Below are 21,375 nucleotides of genomic sequence, written 5' to 3'. Positions count from 1 at the left end.
TGTTGATGTGTCTAATGCACAAGCCCTGATGAGGGGAGTGCATTAGATGCATTAGATGCATCAACATCAGCGCAAGTGCATTATTTAGCCTAATTTAGTGAGCAACATATAATATGCGTTCATTAACCTATTTCATACACAGGAAGAAAAAAATCCATGATATTTGATGTTATATCAAAATGATCACTAAAAATGTTGGAAAATAGAACCAAATATATATGCATCAACCCACAAGAAAAATGAACGCGTCTGAAAGCACTGCACGTAGTACGCGCCAGTGCATACACAATCAATGTAGGCCTATGATGCAGATTTTTCTAACGCTTGCTTTGATTGGTTCTCTCTACCAAACAGTGTATGAAAAGATTGTAAACTATAATGAAAGACAGCGATAAAAAGAATTTATCGCATCTGACGTCATCTGTCAATCAAACTCGAGCACGGTTTGTTTACAAGTGTCGTGATGATTACTTGCTAAACGCGGCGGTATAACCGGGCGCCTTATTGGTAATTTTACACCTTCAAACATACAAACCATCTCAAAAGTTGGGTCTTAGTTTATAGTAGGAAACTTTCTTTCCCGAAGGCACCATGTCAACAATGCCTAGAAAAGTTGCTTTTTGCCTTGTAAAAGTACGTAAGTTTTCGCCATTTTATGCTATTCCTTTTCTCCGATCGGCACCAGAAAAATCGGCCTTCCTTTTACACACTATTAACCTGTGTAAACCAATCAAGGATCGTAATTGACAGTGACATCAGATGCGATAAATTCTTTTTATCTCGGTCTTTCATTATAAAATACCCTGCAAAAATCAAGGCTTTAGGTTCTGTAGTTGTGACAGAATCCAAGATTTTGATAAAAGGACTGAGTAAGGCCTCTTTCATATGATCAAATTCAACTCAAATATAAGTTTTTTGCTTTTGTTAAATCTGTCCAGGCTTGTCATAATAAATCTTTAAAAAAATACTATTTTAAAATACCTTGCAAAAATCAAGACTTTTGGTTTTATAGTTGTGACAAAATCTAAGATTTTGATAAAAGGACTGAGTAAGGCCTTTTTCATATGATCAAATTCTACTCAAATATAAGTTTTTTGCTTTTGTTAAATCTGTCCAGGCCTGTCATAATAAATCTGTACATATTATTTATATATGGAATTAAATTTTTGATGAATGGTCACTAAAATCCCACTGACCAGTTTGAACTATTTGTATGAAATTTTTACCGAATTATTCTAAACTAGTAAGGCATGAAGCATGGAACTTTTTATTAATTCACCTAAAAAAGTAAGTAAATATAATACCTGCGGCTTAGAAAAAAACTCTCCGCCACCAATGAGGGAGCCAAATCAGGCATGACAGCAGAGAAAATCAAAATAAAAGATCAGGTAAAACTAAAATAAAATATGAAAAGACTAAAGGTCTAATCACTCCAACTTCCTGTGCGTTCACGAACCGCTTAAAAACCACTTGTTAAAAAACCACTGGTTATCTTGGTTGAACGAATAACTAAACAGTGTGTACTGGACAGTACAAATTAATCCTAAATTGAACCTAATTTGGGCAAATTTTTCCTTTTTTTATATTTATTTTTCAAGGTGTGAGCTTATAAAGTGTTTTATTATGCTGACTTTGCACGGTAGGGGAGTGTGGTACAGGTTGTTGTGGTCAAATTGATTGGACCTAACAAGGACTAATAAAACAATTAAAAATAATATATAATCTACATAGCACAAAAGATTAATGATATAAAACAAAACATCGGTATGGACTATAGAAAATTATGTGGTGGATATACTACTATTATTCTCTCTGGTAATTTACCTTTTGTTGTTCAGGCTTCACATGCACTGATGATTATCACAACAAATACAACATTATGAGATTATATCTCAAAACTATCAAGAATAAATACCAACAGTACTTTACAAAATGTGCAGGCTATGTTTATACTTACTTTTAATACATTTTCATTATATTTCACTCAGTGGCATAACCAAAAGATTTTCAGAGGGAGGGGAAAGGGGGTAAGTGAGGAAAGGAAACTTTCAGAAGAGGGGGGGATTTGGCAAAATGGGCTTAAAAGAATAAAAGAGGCCTAAAATATTAAATGTCGGGGTGGCCAGTATGTCACAGGGGAGCACAACACAGGGGGACGGAAGCTGTCTCCTTTACCGCCCCCTTTTGGCTATGTCACTGATTTCACTGTGTTTAGATAGGCCTAGGTGAAATAATAGTATTTTTAATCAAAGACTGTATAGCCAAGTCTTGTTTTAGTATTCATGCATATGCATGTATACTGAAAGTGTTAAATTTTATGAAAAAGACAAGCAATATTGAAAATATGCTGGCAAATACTGGGGATGGTTGTATCTTATGCATTTAATAGAGTACTAATGATCATGAAAATAAATAATTCCCCAATTTCTTGAAAATATTGAATACTAGTTTCAAAATTGTAAGTAGATATATTACTGGACATGGTGTCCGCATAGGGGTAATTAATGCTGGTGGTTAATTAATTACTTAAGAAGCAACAGGTTGTTGTGGGAGATTTGCAGCAGGTGCATGCTGAGGTTGGTGGGTTTGGGAGACTCATTAAAAACGTATTAACAATAATTACATAATTGTGCAGCCGATTGTTCAGTCAAATCGTAGACTATAGAAGGGGTATGGTCAAACTAAGGCATACATGTATTATTGAATTATGAAATACAAAAGGAACCAATAAAATTAAGGAAATTCTTAACCTTAAAAAAGTTAATTGCCTTGTCCCACTTCATTCATGATTGTGGGTAGCAACAAAATGCTTCATTCATCAACAATTAACAGTTTATGTAAATTATGTGCACTGCTATAGATCTCAAAAACAGGAAAAAGGTAAAGTGTTTCACAAAAGTTTCCCTGCACTCAAATGCAACAAAGACTAAATTCAGAAGTACAGCCCAAATGGTCACTACTTGTGTAATTTCTTGCAAAAACAAATCCCAGCTAAAGGCTTGGATCATAAATGATAAGGTTTTAAAAATTAATCCTGCCCCAAATTACACTGAATTACAAAGTCAAACTAAACTTTACTTTCTTACTTTTTTCCAAAAACTTGCTTTTGTTCATTAAGCTTTTGCTTGTAACTACAACACCCTGCAGCATAGTTTTTGAACCTTGTACAAACTGGAACACCCTTTTTTGCTGCAAAAAAACTTAACTTAAAATCCATACATTATTTAATATCCATTATTCTAATTTTTTCTTTAAAATTGCTCATACCCGGACTCTTGTCACATTGTGCTACAAGCACATTCTTTCATCCTAGTATGTAATCTGTGACCTTAGGAATACCTAAAAATATGACAATTCCAACTCCCATCTCACAGGATTTGCATTCAAATAATGTTGTAAACATGGAAGAGGGCAAAAATCAGTTATAAATCCTAGCTTTAAGGTGACACTGAAGACTTTGCAAAATGTGGTCTTTTTCTAGACAAAAATTACTTGCATCCAAAATATGGACCCCCCCCATTTTTCTTTGAAATTTGGACCTTCTTGGGTCAGCCTACAAAAAGTTTACCCAGAGAAGTGAACCTTTCTGTCAGTTGGGGGGGGGGTATCAAAGATGTGGCGCTCATGTGGTGTTGTTTTGCAAGTGACGCATGCCAAACATATGCTATACCAAAAATGTTATACTCTTTATGTGCTCTAGGGATAGCACATCTGGGCTCCTGGGGAAATATGCCCCCTCCCCATTACTGCCCTGACCCCTTGTCATCTATCCAGTAACAGCACCATGGGGGGATTGTCCTCAGTCAGAACTCTTGCCCCCCCCCCCTGAGTAAAAACTTCAAATTACACCCACACCGCCCCAGAAATTCACTTTGCCCCCCCCCCCAAAAAAAAACCCAATTTTTATGAAATTTCGAACCACATAAAATCATTAGAACCCACTAATGATCCATACAGTGGCACCCAAAACAGAACTCAACAGTTTCTCTGGTGCATAACTTCTGTGGTGTTTATACTATTTAAATAATGCTTGCAGAAGCTCCGGGCAATGCTTGTTTGCAACTTTTTATTTTCTTTCACTGAATTCCGGAACTGTTTTATTCTTTCTCGGACAAGAGAATATATAGCACTATTTAATACAACTAGAATTTGACAAAAGTATTGCCCAAGGTGGAATAAATTAGTCTACAAGAATTTCAGATAAGAGAAAGATAACATTTTATTAATATGAAATAATTTAAAATCGGATTAAGGTATAGTTAAGTAAGTGGAATAAATTAAAGTTTGGTTTTGTGCCAAGTTCTTACTACAGCTTTAATAAGTTGGGTTGGTATATGAAATGTGCAGCAGTCTGTTCATGAACTTGATTTTTCAGGTTTTAATGGAGAACAGTTTAAGTTTGAAAAAAGAGGTAAAACACATACAATCACATAGGCTATATCGGAACCTGTGATACAATCAATGCAAACGAGTGTGGTTTTTGACATTCATAGAAATTACTCATCTACATGATAACAATAGGTCACCTCATCTGATCACACTGGTGATTGAATACCCAGACCCTATACAAAGTAAGTCTGTGGCTATGAGCTGATGAGGCTTAGCATTGTTTTTGTTCTTGGAAAGCCTTAAAATCATGACGAAAAAAACCCAACATAACAACAACCGAAACCTAGCACTAGTCCTGTGCTCAGTGTAGTAGCGTAGCGAGGGAGCACATGCCCTGGGCGCCACCTTGGGGTGCCGAATTGACCAATTCAGCATCAATTTTGCGCCCCCGAACGACAAAAGTCATAAATACTCATTTGAAAGATCAATTTAATTGAGACTGAAATTCAATGAACTTCATTATAATCAAAATTACTTAGTTGTATTTGTGCAAATTTTTGAGCGCTCTGCACGTAAGTGTTTCATGAATGGGGCGCCATTATGTATCCTTGGCCCGGCGAAACAACCCCTAGCTACCCCACTGCCGGTGCTCAGTCTGATACCAATGGCATAATATTGACATTCCAACTCCATCCACTGATCGTGGCACTTTGCACTTGCTGCCGCTTTCCCAGCGCAATCACTCAAAGCTCACAATCGCGGTGTCACGATCAGAAGGAACAGACCCAGTTCTAGATTAAAAGTAAAAAAAGGTAAAGGAGACGATCCTGTATAAACAGAGATCGGAGTGCCCATCTCTCTTTCATTGGCGATTGGGCTAGACTCCTCCATGTAATGTTGCTATAGGGGGATCGCTACACCTCCGGCTCTACAGCGAATCTGTTACCTTCCAAGCATTTAAGAATGCTGGTACCCATTTAAACACCTGGGTGGAGACATAGATAGTGAAGGCTTCACTATCTATGGTGGAGAGGAGTAATCGAGATAAAGTGCCTTACTCAAGGGCACAACACGATAGCGTCGCCGGGGCTCGAACCCGCAACCTTCCAATTATGAGTCAGTGCCCGTTCCGCTAGGCCACCGTGCTCCCTAATTGGATCAGCTTTTTGTCACCAATGTACCTTATAATGGGTCAAAAAAGTTGACAATTTTCATCATTTGATATTAGAAAGTGGGACAAGGCAATTTCCATCTTTTAGAATTCTGCCCTGAGTACAGAGGAAAGACATTTGTTTCCAGTCATCATCTACATAGCAACTGGGGCATAACAAACAAGACCCATTCATATGGTCCTCATGGATTGTTTACCAGGTTGCCTACAGGTAAACAAACTTTTTTACTTGGAATCCCATAAACACATCAATATCTTAATAACCTAAACAGCTTTTTAAGTTGAACTTGCTACCTTAAATTACCATCACCATCAATATCATCATCTTCATGAAAACAGGTATGATATATGAGTGTTGGAGGCCAGTGTTTATCATATAAATTCCTAGGGTCGGCCATGCAGCCAGACAGACAAATTGAGTGAGAAGTCTGGTGATGAGCTATTTACACCATTACAGCTAGCTATCATCATTCTTGACTTTTATGAACTTTCAACAAAGTCACATCACATCCAACAAAATCATACAACATGTCTTCTCTCTTAGCTTTATCCATAGCTTTTGCAACTAGCAACATTGCCAAGACTTTCGCAATGTATTCATCCAGGGGGCGATTGTGCAGGATCTGCCATGGAGGCCAGGAGCCAAATGGGGGTTGAAATACTACTCCTCTATTGATGCATGCATATGGTAAACTCATGGGGGGGGGGCAAAGGTTCAAATCAAGGGGCTCCTTCTCTTTTAACTTTGCTTTATCACTGCCCTGCTGTTCTAAGTCTGCAAGATCCAAATTACCACTTCCTCCACATAAGCATATCTAAAAGGTCCAAATATGGAAGAAAAAAATGTTCAAGGAGACCAACAAAGTCCACTTATTTCCAAGAGGATTTAGACCTTGTGTCATTAGCCTTTTCAAGATATGGGGGACACAATAGGATGGCGCTACATGAAGTGGGTACAGTCTTTTGAATTTGCCGGGTTTTACCCAGATTGAAGACTGCCCTCCTTTTGTGTAGGCCTACGTCACACTCCTAAAAGGGTAATGTCATGTGCAGTGTAACAGGCAAGCAAAAATCCTTTAAAGATACGCTGAAGTATGAAACATTGTAAACAATTAAAGAGTTGTTCAAAGTTGAAGAAAGATTAATATTGAATTTCATGCGACTTTGGGTGATTTGAGAGGCAGCTTTAGTACATTTTTGGAGATTTTTAGGCTAGAAATACTGCTATGCCCTTCGTTAGTATATGGGGGCTGTTTCAGTCCCTGAAAACTTGAAATGATATAAACTTTTCTTTGAAAACCACATATTAAACTCTGCCAGTGGCCCTGGCACTGGGGGCAGGCAATAATTTTGGTACCTATGGGCAAGTACCATGCATAGGGCCCCCAATAACTTGGGCAAGGTGCCATTGCCCCCCCCCCCCCCTATGATGTTAGCTACAATCATGTAATAGTGGAAGACTGCACAAAATATCCTTAACTCAACTTTACAATGGAAAACTCACAACAGTCATTCCAGTGCCTCCTTACATAAGTGTAACACAATCAAGGCATATCAGTTTTGCTGATTATGCATGAAAGAAACCTGAAGAATCTGATTTGCAATTAACCTGTTTACACAAAACATGGCGGAATCTTCCATCTCATAGCACATCGCAATTATTTTGGTTTTCTGGGGGTAAACCAGGATTTTTGCAGCCTGAACAGGTACAAACAACAACCGCTGCCATGCATACAATTGCATTATCCTCCTGGCCCGTACCTGTGTTGGCAAGAAAGAAATTACTGATTTTTGCCGCTCTTTTAAGTTCAATTTTGGCGCCCCATTTCTTTCACCTTCCCAAAACAATAGTGGTTATGTCATTGGTAGTTATTTTCATACTTGGTCATGAATGGGGGAACAAGGAGGGAAATTTACTCTGCGCGCCTGAGGTTGGTAAGGTTATTTTGGAATTTTCTGTTTGCAAGTTTCTGTAATTGCCTTACAGTTAACATCATAAGATTTGACTTTTCACTCACTTCTTACATTTGTTTGAATCCCAGATTTTTGGGGAAATCCTAAGCCTGTCAAAGTTTGAAAGCTGCAAAACCACTACAGCAGTAACATGCGCAAAAGGGAGCCTCCCTCCCCTTTTTGTCAGTCAGTCGGGCTATGTACCCCCGGGGTGGTGAATTCTCAAAATGGTCTGCCAAAAATCGCTTGCCCCACCTCTGGCCGTGCCAAAAAAGAAATGCACCCAATCAAGGGGAATTTATGGGGCTATATTCTAACTATTCTATTTCACTACCTCAAGTCAGTGGCACTAGCTTTGAAGTTCAGCGTGTTCTTTAGCATAGCGTTACTTTTTGCATGTAGATTCCTTTACGCATGCAATCAAAGTGGCGCATATGTACAGACCAGAAATTAGGCTAAGCTGAATGCAGCTAGCACACACTGAACTTCAGAACTTTTTTCAGCAGGAAATCAAGACCCACTTTTGAAAACCCTAGAAAACAAAAACCTGTATATGCCACTGCACTATATACTAATTAAAGTGCATCATTGGCATAACATGCACTGAGCAGTGCTGAGGATTTGAAAAATAGGCCTACTTTAATGCAAGACATTGACAGCATACTATCCTTTGAGACTCTGAGTTGAGAATACAGATCATGGCAGATCTGCAAACTTTACTATAGTCAGCTGCTGTCAACAGAAATTAATGAATAAAGGTCAAAATAAAAACACAACATACTTGAACTTCAAAATCCTACCAAATCAGACTGGAGACAGAAAAAGTATGCTGCAAAGTTCACCCATCAATCTCTTTGCATTTTACAAAGGTTTTAGGCCTACTGGGACGGCCATCTTTAATTGGTAATTGGAAAGTGCTGGCAGTTGCGAATATTTACAGCTGTGTTATTGGTTTTCAAGGAATGCGGTCTCTGGTAAACAAAACTTGAGCCAAGACACAAGGATGGCACACTTCCACCTCATTGAAATAAACAGGTATACGCCTACTATAGCTGCCTTTGGTGAACTTTTGTCCCTCCTCATAATTTCTTTACATGTTCCATGCACATAATGCAGGGGGTAAATAGCTCCCTTCTATCATGCATCATACAGTGCTCAGTTGAAAATTTTATGGAAATTGCTATAAATCCCAGATTCCATAATGACACTGGGTTATGACATGACTAAAAAATCATGATCACATGCATGTTTTGCCAAATGATGTCACATAAATGGTGCATATGGTAGTGGCAGGCCCGTACGCAGGATCTTTTTTGGGAGGAGTGCTGATTTTGAAAAAGTGGACTTTTTTCAAGAGGGGGGCGATTTTGTGAAAAGTGGACTTTCTTCCCAAAATTTGGACCTTTTTTGACCGAAAAAGCGTATAAAACCTAAATTTTTTGCTCGCTACTCTCGCAAATTGTCATATTTTGGGACATTTTGGTATACTTTTTCAAATTGGGGGGAGGTGCACCCCCCTGCGTACGGGCCTGGGTAGTGGTCATAATAATGCAGGTATGACTTTATTGTTTGTTATTCTGAACTTGATGGTGGGCTTGGAAGTAGGTGCTTGGACACTTATGATTTGTTTCTAAACAACTGTCACACAAAAATGTTATAGCATGCATTAATCAAGTCCAATTCAGACTCCATATTGCAGCGCAATGTGATGCTTTTAAAACATCACAGCATGGCGCGATCATCGCGCGATGCTGCGATGTTTTAAAAGCACAGTGATGGTCATTCTGCCAACCTTGATTTACCAGCAGCCAATCATATAAAGAGTGCACACCTGCGATATAGTTGAACAAAATCCAACTCCAATCGCAGACCGAAATTTCCACTGCGTGCCGAGAATTTTCACCGACACGGTCGTAAAATCCTGGCTTTAAATAGATTTCAGTTTTTATAACGTCACATCCTGCTATGATTTGGAGTCTGAATCAGACTTTACTTTCAACTTGAGGTGAGGCAGACTTTTAATAGTACATACCAGTATACTCAGTATACCCATGTTGAGCATATAGTTTAATTATATTCCAATACACATATTTTTTGTCTCCAGCTATCAAGTTTGTGTCCCAGGCTGCAAGAAAATGAAAAGGCACTGGAGGATGCAGTAACCATGGTAACAAACTATGATAACAAATGTCTTTCTAGCGTCTTGTCTATGATCTCTGCAGAAGTAAAGTAGCACAGGTGATAGAATTCAGCATTTGCACTTGCCCTTCGTTTTTTATTTTCAGTAATTCCTAAATCTCAATATTTATGCCCAAGGCACTTACAACAAATGCTTGAAATATGATCATTCAATCATAACAGAAATGTCATAGCTGATATCATAATAAAATATTAAAACATATTTCATGAGTTGTGTCTGAAGCTCATGTGGCTGGATTCATGACCTCACATCACCTGTAATGTGATGATAAAGAACACTGATGGTAGAAATGCAGCTGCCATGTTTAAAGAACATCTGGATTTTTGTTTCTTCTACTTTCATTTTGAAATTCATGAGTTCAATATCAACTCATCTCACACTGATTAGGCCTACAAGTTCAGAATGACTACGGGAACCGCTCCTATCCAAAAACCGCTGCGATGCCTCTTTTTTCTGGACAATGCGTAGCTGGGTGATTTGGTTATCAAAAAGGGACTATAAATCAGTGTAGGAACCCAGCAAACACAAAAACGTTTTAAAAACGTTTTTAATAAGTTATATTTTGGCTTTTGGTTTAGATAAAAACGTTTTAATAACATTAAAATGTCGGGTTATATAAAGGTCATGAAAACGCTTTTAAAACGCTTTTGTATGAAAACACACTACAACAATGTTTTTAAAATGTTTTCAAAAATGTTATTGTAAACTATTTTTCCAAACATTTTTTGCCAAATATTTTGTCAACAGTTAAATAACATTATGTTAAAATATTTGCACCCTGCAAGCACAGAAATGTTCTTAAAATGTTTTCTCCAAAACGTTTTAATAACATTTAAATGTCGGGTTATATAAAGGTCATGAAAACATTTTTAAAACGTTATTGCAAATATTTTGGGCAAACATTTTTCGCAAAATATTTTTTTCAACTCCCAAAATAACATTCTGTTTAGAATGTTTTGTATCAAGTTTTCAAAAATGTTTTTGGAATGTTATTAAAACGTTTTATACCCTTTATATAACCCGATATTTAAACGTTTTCTGTAAAACATTTTTTGTTTGCTGAGCAGAAGATAAACAAAAAATGATTTTTAATGTTATGAAAACGTTTTATACCCTTAATATAACCTTTATATAACCCGACATTTAAACGTTTTCTGACAACCTTTTATAACCTTTTGCGAATGATGTCGAAAACGTTTTGTGTTTGCTGGGAACACCTTTGTATACCACTTTTCATCTGATGCGGCAGTGACGTCAACACATTGAAGCAGCTGTTTCGCTCACGCTGTACACCATCAGCACTTTGAGCGAACGCTAGCGATTTGAGGCTGCGCCCAATGAAATACACACTGACGTCATTGCCACATCTGGGTGAAAAATGGTACAGATGAGATGTGACATTCTGGCAATCTTCAAAGTCAACGTGACCATGATGATCTTTTTCTGATATCAAAAATACAGGGGGCAGGGGCAGTGAGCCTGATTGAGAAGCACCAATCTTTGGGGGAAACCAGGAAAAGTTCCACTGCCCCAGGTGCAAGCTATGACATTGTGTCACAATTAGTGGACCAAAATGACAAGATCGCTGAAGTTCAACATTAGCATCTATTGAAGATGATGCACTGCATTACTGATGTCACAGGCCTCAATTGCACAAAAAGCTCCAATTCTATCTGTGAATCAGAATCCCTCCACTGACAACCCCCTAGGCCTTCTGTGAGGCCGAGTCCATGCTGTCGATATGACTGCTTGAAATTTCCGCTCAACTGAGTTGTTCCATGCAAATATATGAAGTTTTGGTTACTACCTGAGTGACACAACTTTAAAGGCCTATTTTTACCACCTGGCAACATGACATAACCATTCAAAAAATAGGATTTCCAACATGTTATCAAGCTAAATGAGTCTAATGTCATAATTTCATTACATGAGTCAAGTTGGCAGAGCTTTATTTTGCTGAAATCCCATTATAATTATGCCGGTTCCAGAGATATGTACAATATAGGTTTGTTCCGAACAATAAAATACAAAAGAAGTTGAACACTATTAATATTAGCTATGATAATTTTATCTCAAGATCAATATTCCCAACATCAGACTCATTTTGCTTGATCACATCACATTAAGAGCACATTTTGAGCTCAATTAGCTCATTCCTGGCATTACAAATTGGCCGGGATGTTTTAATCATGTTATTTGGATTAAAAATATAATTTTTACTATTAGCTATTGACTCCTTATGGTTCCAATTGGAGCGTTGGGAAGTATAATAAGCAGAAGCAATTAGCAGTGGTTATTTTTTGTTTTGCTTGTTTATTTTTTTTTACTTTGGAAGCTGTTGGATTTTGTTGTTGTCAAAGGGAAAGTATAAGGCTTTTTCATGTTGACACTTATGCCAAAGCACAATTAACCCAAATGATCCGATGTCCAGCGGCAACATGCCATGTCAGCATCCATCATACCGCTCAACAGCTGTACCATCGCACAAAGGTCCAGGATAAAAGACCGCATCAGGTGATGGACAAATGACCAGCAATGATGCTGAATTCATCTCCCTGGATTCTCATCTTATCGGTCCTCTCAAATCTAGTAAGCTTAACCCTCTTTGCCTCACACGCCAAATGATGACAACATTAAGCCTCATATTTTGCAGGTTATGGTCAGATTATGGATTTATGGAATATGTAGTGGCCTGAGGTCTTGTGTTTGGACAGCAGGTCTCTGGCGAATGGCGGCAATTTTGCTCATTTTCTTTTTCTCAATATTGTTTTTTTATAGCTCAACATCTTTTATCTATTCATATAAAAAGTCACTCTATAAAACCTTTTTTATTTTGCGGTACTTAATTTTGCAAATTTCACGAGAAGATTTATTTGCAAGTTAAGTACCTGTTAGTCAGATACATTGTATTCTAGATTCACCTGCTATAAATTTAAGTCCAGCGAAGATGCTGGTCAAATGTAAAATTAAGCATCTACAGTACATGATGCCAACTACCATCTACCGGATGACAATTCATTCTTTCATGGAGTGCCCAGGATCCAGGATTTTCTGAATTTGCAAGATTCAGCTGTCAAAAGAGAGGGCCTGGCCCCCATCTGCCCCCTTCTGGACCCCCAGTGCCTATAGTGAATAATCCAAGAGCAAATTCCTGAGCAAATTATACTCAATTTGGTCTCTTCTGAATGAAATTCACTCAATTTCCACTTCAGTATAACATATTTGTATGATGGCACACTTTTTATTAGAAATTAGGTTAGAAATTCATTGCTTATAAATTTTACAGCTACACTATTGCAATTTGCAAAGGTGGTATAAAAGCAGCTGGCCAATGTAGGGACCCAAACCTTGAATCCATCTTAAAGCTTTGAAAGTGAATCTTCAAATAACCTGAAGTTATTTTGAAATTGTCAAGTTATCTGGAAAATAAAAGATGCTAACTTTGAATCTATCACCACATGTAATGTGTGAAAAACAATGGTGACAGTTTTTGCCCATTGGGATGGCCATGTTTCTTGGCTGATTCTCAACTATGTCTAGAATGTTTCTTATTGATGTTAGTTGAAACAAATTGCTGGGAATCGTCAATTTATTTGACTTAGCATAGAGGTCATTGAGCGTGTTTCTACAGAGCCAAATACCGTTTTGGAAACGGTATGGAACCGTTAATCACTCCTGTGGAAACAGCCTCCAACGCCTTTTTGCAACGCCTTTTTCATCGCCAACGGAAACCTCGTTGGAGTAGGTTTTTGCCGTTGACGAAGCGGGTAGATTTTCTGTGGAAACAGACCTAAGCGGTAACTTGCCGATTATTGAGCAAAATCAAACAAAATGGCTGTTAATCAACATGTTAATTGGACAGACGACATGACAAAAACGTTAATAACAGCCTGGGCAACATAACAAGTCCAAAAGCCACAATTTCTCCGTGATACGGAAAAACAGAAAAACTCACGGAATTCGGGGTTTGCTCACGGAAATTTGTAAATGCTACAAAATAGTGAAAAACTGTGTAAAATGTAAAACTTTTCTGTTGCTTTGCAAAATATAACAAAAAAAAGTGATTAGTTAGCAATAATCAACCATTAAACAATCCATTCTAGCATTAATTCTAGGCCTACGATGCAAGATTTTGGCCATACTACCGTAAAAGGTAAGACAAAATACACTTTTAAAACATGTTTGTCATTCAGATTAAACGGTATGAACACGCTAACAGCAAAAACCTGTCTGTGGAAACAGCAGGTTAAACGGTAAGATAACGGTAAGATAGCGTTATCCATTTAGCGGTAACTTAGCGGTGCGCCTGTAGAAACACGCTCTGTGACAATGTTAATTGGTACCAAGAATAGGTGGAATTCAATACAGAATGTTGTTATTCATGATCATAGCAATATGGCTCTTTTTGTTAGGCCATATGTTCGGGTCGATTAATAGGAAAATACAAAATGACACTTTATTAACTTTAAATGATGGTGCAGTGTGGATTTAAATAACATTAACAGTGAGCAATGTGCTGAAATATAAAGGGAACAGAATGGCACGACACTTCTACATTAGGCCAATGAAAGTCGATTTTGGGGGGGGGGATATTTTTCTTGCCCCCCAGTTTACCCCCAAAATTACGTAAATTTCCACTTTTTACAGCAATTTGGCGCAAAATTTGTCGATTTTTCCTCCCCTGAAATTCATTTTCCCCCCTAATTCCCCCGGAAAAAAATCCTGGTGCTGCCACTGATGTCTACACTGGTTAACAAGTCCTGCTGCATAAAATACATATCAGGTTAATAGGACTTCATTTTCTTTTGTTTGTTTGTTTGTTTTAAATGATCTTCCCATAGGAACTCGACAACTACCCATAATAGGAGAGGGTTAATGGCTCGCACTACCCCCATCCCCGGTCTACGCCAAGCTGGCCCAAGTAGGCCAATTTTGACAAACTTTTACGTCTTTCAGGAAATGCCATTTCGTAAGACTTATTTTAATTTTATTAGTTCTTATTTTGCCTGGGGAAACCCCATCAGTGCAAGCACTGTTTTTCAGGGGTGCCCAGGGGTCAAACAAAATACATCAAAATCTTTTTAAAACACATACATTAAAATTAAATATGAAATACAGATAATAAGATAGAATTGCACATGTATAGTACAATATACTTAATAAAAACACTATGTAAAAATACATTTAAATACCCATGCTTGCTGGGATTACATTAGATGTACATAATAATTATAGTGAAGGAGCATTTTAAATATCAAAATTGCACGAAGAAAAGTAATGAATAAAAATGGTGTTATGAATATAAAATATAGACTTGTATCTTGACAATCCTTTTTGGATGGTACAATATTTGCTCTAGCCTTTTGGGTAACGAGAAAGGTTTAACTGATTCCAGTCTCTAACACCACTAAGGCAAATCTTTCTTTAGCTGTGTTCCCATTGTCGGACGCACACCCTGACAGAACTTGGTCGGCGCAAGTTGCTTGGAGTAGGAGTAGCAAATTATAGGTGCTGTCAGTAGTAGTGGCAGTGTGAACGATTGTCAGGGTAAGTTACGCCAGGTATGTCCGACGATTTACTCCTGACAAAAGTCAGGAATACCAAGCTAGGTAGGTGTAATCTCCACCAGCCAGGCGTATGTTGCAATGTGAATGCTACTTATATGAAATAGTAAAGATGTAACAAACAACATCCATGAGCAGACCTATCATCACAGTGCCACTCTTGTTATTATTGCCTCCAGTTCCCATCTGTCGCTATAAAGACATGCCCCCTCCCCTGACAAACCCAACGAGATAAACCCCCAGTCGCACATAACGCCTCCAAGACCACATACCTGACATGCTCCTACACTCAGTGTGGGGCTGTGCAGAGCGTGACATTATTTGAAAATATCACTGTGTGATGTTGCAAAACAAGTTTTGACATTTTCATTCATGGTTTATTAAAAGACACGGTAGCAGCTAAAAGCTGAATTGATGTGAAATGTACAATCATTAAAAAACAACAAAAAGCATGACATATTTAAATATCAAAAATATCACTTAAAGTACACAAAATAAACCATGGGGCGAGACCTCATCCTGCAACCAGGTCCGCAGCTAAAAGTGCGGTCAACTGAACATGGGAAAATGGTGGAAAGGAGGTGGTCTCACCCCAAGGATAAAATTATTCTAATACTAACCAATAAAAAATATGATATTGCACGTGAAGAAATACATTATTCAAAATAGATAACAGTAAAAAGGAGTCGTGTTGGGGCGAGTCATCATAAACCCAGAGGGGTGAGAGAGAAAGAGATGGAAAAAAGCACCAAACCCCTAATGAGGGCATGACCACTCGCTCCAAAGCAACTACACCAATAGAAAATATCAAAGCATACAAGAAGATCAAAAGTTTAAATACTATTGCACGTATGGAATATATATAAAAGATGTAACACAGGCATTGTAAACAAAAGCGACACATGGTTAAATTGTTAAAATGCACATCAGGTATGAAAACATATAAAAATGGTTGGCACATATTGCAGTTAAGAGTTCAGCAGTCTGGTTAGGTAAGGTATTGCACTATCATAGTATCTTTTGGTTTTGCAAGTTTGGGTTGTAAGTTTGTGGGCTCCACGCAAGTTTCTGCCATGGGCAGAACGCCTATCAGTGGGTAACCAGTCACGGAAGGTTGGGTCTTCAAGTAATTTCTTGGCAAAGTCAAGACATATTTGAAGCCTTCTTGTAGCCAACGAGTCTAGGGAGCATACTTGGAGTGCATCATGATAAGATATGTATTGTTGACGCAACATGATTCTCAGTGCACGCTTCTGGACTCTTTCTAAAGCAGCGGATTGAACATTTGTGAGACTGCTATGCCAAACAGGGACCGAGTACTCTAGCAGTGGTCTGATGAAGCCAACGTAAATGGTGATCAGATCTTGCAGGGGCAAGTTAAACCGCTTAAGAGTAGTTAACATGAACAATCTACCTGCAGCACGCTTTTATGACACTGTTGATATGAATGTCCCACTTTAAGTCACTGCTGATCTGAACACCCAATACCTTGACAACATCAACCTCTGCTAATTGCTGATTGCATAATAATAGCGGAGAAGGTGTGACTGGTGATTTAGAAAAACCAACCATCATCGACATGCATTTGGTTGCATTGAGTGACATATTATTGCTCTCAGACCATTGGTCAAAGTTATTAAGATGCTCTTGGAGATGACTTCGCTGATTCAGCCTACATTTCTCCACTAGTGTGATATCATCTACATATTTCAGTGCAGAAATTTGCTGAACATTTGAGATGGCAGCATCATTGTTTAACACTAAGAATGAACCTGGGCCAACCAAGGTACCTTGTGGAACACCCCCTTTTAGGGTTCTCCAACTAGAAGTGATAGACTGATAACGCACACACTGAGACCTATTGCTAAGAAAATCGCACAACCACGGAATGATTTCAGGTCTGGTACCCATATCAAGGAGCTTGGGGATGATGATGTTGTGATCAACCCGATCAAATGCCTTACTAAAATCAGTTACCACTACTCTACACGTACTCTTAGGTTTATCAGTATGCTCGTTACAACTCGTTGAGCAGTTTCACAAGATAATGGTATGTAGATCTGCCCTTTCTATTACCAAATTGGTTCACATCAATGCGAGGCTCAATGTCTTCCATGACCCAATTCATGATGAAAAATTCAGCTACTTTAGAGAAGTGATCAGTGAGTGAAATGGGTCGTAGTTTGTCCCAAGTAGGTCGCGTAGTTTTAGGTATCGGCACTACAACCGCCTTCTTCCATTGGCGAGGTACAACTCCTTCCTGATAGGAAGTATTCAAGATTTCAGTAAGTGGAGAGCTCAATTAAACGCAAAATTCACTGATAAGTTTAGCTGGAATACCATCCGGACCGCTTCGCCTTTTAGAGAGCTTATCTGTTTGAGTTTGTTATACACATTCCACACTGGAACTACAGGGGATTGACCATAGTTGGTCTAAAACTAGGCAAATCACACATCTCCAGAGGGCAAAGGTCTTCACTGATGGAAACAAAGTGATTGTATTTGCAACTATATTATTTACCTGTGTGAGTGCCTGTGGACAGACAAATATTATTTTGAGCAGGATGACTAACTTGATAAAGATGAAAATATAAGTCAAAGGCAGGGTCAAAGGTGTGAAAGTATTTTATCCAAACCTTGAATAAGACAAGAATACTCATCTCAGGTAGTACAAATTAATTTGATTAAATCTGATACAAAAGCAATCCCACATGAATGTGCCACAAAATAAGAAGGCACATTCTGCAATGTCCAACTTCCATTGGGCAGTATAGACCACGTCAGGTTCATTTTGCATACCTGCATACTGCATATTTCTAGAGAGACCACATCTCCCAAGCAAAATGAACACTTTGAAAATTGCCAAAAAGTGGCTGGTTTCCCCTAAATTTGGTTCCCCAATCCCGTTCAGGCAAGTCACTCTATGCCTGTCTCTGGCTAGATTGATACCAAAAAGACATTGCAAAATTCTTTTTCCCTTTTCAACATTTTATTTAGACAATGATCACAGTGTTAACCTGAAAATAATATAGATAAACCAAGATATTGGCAAATAATGTTCTTTTTCCAGTTTCTTGGAATAATTTCTAGCCTTTCAAGAAAAATTATTGCAAAGCGAAACAAATTTAATCAAACCATAGACCATTAAACCTTCCAATTGACTGCATCTCTTTGCTTTAGGCCAAACAACCAATCACTAGCTTTCATACACTAGTGACAATAAAAATCCACAGATGGAGACTAATTATCAAAACAGGGAGCACTTTGATGATCAAAATAAGTTCACCTTGACAAAGTTACCCTGACTTGAAAACAAACAAGATTTGACAAAGACCTGATGACATCCCATCTATACTGACCTCAAATGAGGTCACCAGACCACATCACTCATCTAGTTAACTACCCATCCATCCATCCATCTCAGTGATGCAGACAGCATCATGCCTCCGGTTGTTATGGTTACCTACAACTGATAGCCCTACTGGCTACAAGTTTGATGTCAAAATATCCAACTCTTCAACAAGCCAATGCTTATTGCATTCTTTGCACATAGTATAATTTTAAAGTAATTAAAATACAGGGGGTAACCACAATGTATGGACTGATAGCAAAAATAAAATCTATCATTTTCAAAATGTTGAAATGCATGACTAAAAGGCTATAAAAACTTTTTCATAAAATTATTAAGATGTTGCCACAAACTGTTTCTAGCATGGTAATTTGGGTAAATATAAAAATGTTGAAAAATGTTTTTTGAAAACATAACTGTGTTTGCTGGGATCCTACATGTAATTTAAATTGACCCAATGCATGAAATTGGTTACGTATAAGCCAAAGTAGATAAGTTAGTTTTTTTAAAGTATGTAACTCAGGGGAACTATAAATACCTATTACAGGGCAACTTGATTAATTTCAAATTATGGAATATCTTTAAACTTTTATTGCTAAATGCATGGTGGTCCATGCATCGGTGGACATTGTTTGGTCATATTTTAGTCTTCAAGACTCTAATATACTAGCCTGGAGAGCAGATCACCGGCCAGCAGCAGTGCATTCTGTGTATACGTCTAGTGCATGTGGGGCGGTCAATTTATGAACCGTGCAGGAACCCTCTGATCTTGATCTTGCAAGAAAGATCATGCAAAAGACATTTTAAATTAAAGTTAACTTATGTTGCACTTCAATGTATTATGAATACTCAAGCCTTGAAATAAGCAGACTGGAACCAGGAGCAATTTTTTTTAACATTGCTCCTGGTTCACTGGTATTTACAAGAACCAGGAGCTATTTTTGAAGAAACAGGAGCATTTCTGCATAATACAATACAGCATACCAGCACTACTGCATCAAGTGCATAACTGGAACCAGGAGCAATTTGTTTCAGAACATTACTCCTGGTTGATGTGAATTTTACAAGGACCAGGAGCAATTGGTGGCTTTACGAGAGCAAATTTGCTCCCTGCGTCCGCTTATTTCAAGGCTTGCCCTGTATTATTATGAGCATGCCCACCCCAGGAACACAAACTACTCAAAGCAAACTTGAAGCGCAGCTCAAAGTCCAATATGAATTAGGAGCAGAGTGACATACCTCACCAGGTATTTCTGCCTCCGAGGCTTGCACCACACGCACGCTCTATGCTCACTTCAATTGGTTATTTTGCACATTTTATTTGTTGTTCTGTTAACACATTGCTTTTCTTAACTTTTATATACAAAGTATAAAGTAGTTGAGTGTGGTGAACTTATTTTGGCAAGTTTTTCTTGAGTAATAAAGTTTTAAAGACTCTATGGTCAGTGACATTCCATGGACCTGACAGAGGGCTTTGTTATATGCAAAACCAGAAAATTAAGGCAGGTGGCAATGATTTGAGCTTATTTACAAATAAAATTATAGGTTTAATTCTGAAATTTGATACAACTAATGCCCTTACGACTAATTTGTTCCTGTACGGTCCATTTTCTATTTTCTTCCTTTCTTTCTTTCCTTCCTTTCTTTCTTAGTACCGTACAGGTCTGTATGCAGTTACCCACCTCCCAAAAAAAGAGGACCAAAATTTGATTTTTCAGTTGCTTCTCAACCCATAAGCAGAAAAACAGAGGATTACCGGCAGCAGTAGCAGCACCAATATTTTTTTGGGGGGGGGAGGGGGAGGGGGCAAGTATATTTTAGAGAGGGAGACATTCCCCACATTTACCCACAAAATTTGGCATTTTTGGTCTAAATGTTTAAATTTCTCCTTTTGATGAGGAGAATATTAAGGGGGCAATGCCCCCAGCGCTACTTGGCGGCACTGCCGCTGAGTAGAGTCATTTTGATACAGCCTGCATTCTCCTTTTTCCCTTTTCAAACTTATTTGTCTTTTCACTTCATACTTTTTCCACCATTTTTTTAATACCTAGGACATTTAATCATTCTTGCCATCGACAATGATCAAAGAAGTTATTATAAATTTTCATCCAATGTGAAATCTGATTATGGAATTACGGACCAGCAAAAGCTCCAAAATCCATTTATTTGTTGCCACAACAAAACTTGACATTCCCCACTGAGGCGCTAGTATATCCGTGACTAGATGTCCAGCAATGACTGGTGAACCCGCAATGTGCCTATGGTTGTTATGTTTACTTGGGGCTACTACTCAAACATAAAAACAAGGTCAATCTTATTCGGTTCTTTTTTTTTCAGTCTTTTTATACTTTTCTCTTCTATAAGTAAACTTGGAATGGAAGAAAAGGTAAGAAATTCATGTCAAACAGAAACAACCTTTGATTAATTTGGGGTGCCACTCTATGAGCTTCTATGTAACAGACTTGGTGATCTGCATACTAAAGCAACAGAGCCCGGAAATGGTGCTATGTATTACACCCACCCACGTAGTACAGGGGCCTATATATGAATTGAAGAGCCTATAGTTTATGAGAATTGGCCGCCCTACATTTGTGATGGCCACCCCACATTTTCGCCAGCGTTAGCTGGCTATGATCTAATTCGGAGATCGTCTTTGTTTGCTAAAGAGATTACGGGGTACTAGCATTGGTTTGAATTACTTTGCGAACTTTTATGGTGAAAATATATAATAGACCTGTTATTGGATTTGTAAGAAAAAGAAAGTATGTTTTGCCGTTTCAACGAATGAAAACGAGTGAGAATTTCAAAA

The sequence above is a fragment of the Amphiura filiformis genome, chromosome 4 (assembly GCF_039555335.1).
Source record: "Amphiura filiformis chromosome 4, Afil_fr2py, whole genome shotgun sequence".
NCBI classification, from domain to species: domain Eukaryota; kingdom Metazoa; phylum Echinodermata; class Ophiuroidea; order Amphilepidida; family Amphiuridae; genus Amphiura; species Amphiura filiformis.
The sequence above is the reverse complement of the archived record's forward strand: the minus strand, read 5'-3'. Positions refer to the sequence as shown.